The sequence below is a fragment of the Phalaenopsis equestris genome, unplaced genomic scaffold (genome assembly GCF_001263595.1).
Source record: "Phalaenopsis equestris unplaced genomic scaffold, ASM126359v1 Scaffold000121, whole genome shotgun sequence".
Taxonomy (NCBI): Eukaryota; Viridiplantae; Streptophyta; class Magnoliopsida; order Asparagales; family Orchidaceae; genus Phalaenopsis; species Phalaenopsis equestris.
This window is the reverse complement of record NW_018164563.1, coordinates 1,296,658-1,297,612: the sequence shown is the minus strand read 5'-3', so window position 1 is coordinate 1,297,612 and position 955 is coordinate 1,296,658.

Genomic DNA, 955 nt, shown 5'->3' with positions numbered 1-955 from the left:
GGAGCTCCTACATTCCCCTTACCTGAGGGCTAACATCTACAATTCAGCACCCAAATGATAGGATTGAATTGGGGATTTTAGTCTGTCACTCTAAAATCTCCAATTCTACGCCCGATAATACTATTTCCCTATTTATTTGTACCCAACTTCCAAGGGTTTAACCTCCCTGAATCTTGGATGTAATCTTAACTTTAGTTGTAAAACTCAACATATTTTAACAAATCAATTGGTCAGATTGAAATTAAATTAAGATTAAAGTGAAAAGATCATCACAATTTCTTAGACATTTTCATGGCTTCACCAATTCAAATCACCATTTCACAAATCTCGAGACAAGGAAAAAGACAGAGAAAACAACTCATATCTCATAGGGAAAACACAACAAAACTCAGAATTCATATAGAAAATCAAAGGCATACAAACTAGAAAAAGTAAATAATTTATCTCTAATTTCTCCCCAAGAACACTACTCGAAGTTCCTCTGAATCTCTTCCTTTCTTTACAGCACACATAATTCCTCTTTGAAACAGCAAGGAGGAAGAAATCTCTCACTTTCCCTCCACCCTTACAATCTCTCGAAGAATTCCTTAAAAATTACACTCTCTACTAAAAATTAGACTCTCTACACTTGGTTACACTTCAATTTTAAGTCTCCCCTCTTCCAGCTTCTTCCAATTTTTGGCAAAAATAGTCTTTTAAAGTTGTGGATGAGCTTTCCCAAGAGTTGTGTAAGCATCCCTTCAAAATTTTGCATTATCCAAAGCTTGAGTAGGCAGAACCACCGAGCTCGCCATCGGTAGAATTCTGGAGAATTTTATCCTGTAGCCTTGGGAAAAACTTGTCATCGGCGGTGTCGAGGGCGCCGTCGGCGCCCTAGTTAAAATCTCCACATTTTGGTCCTTTTCGCTCCAAATTCGCTCCTTTTTGAATCTTTTTGCTCTAATGACCCTAATTC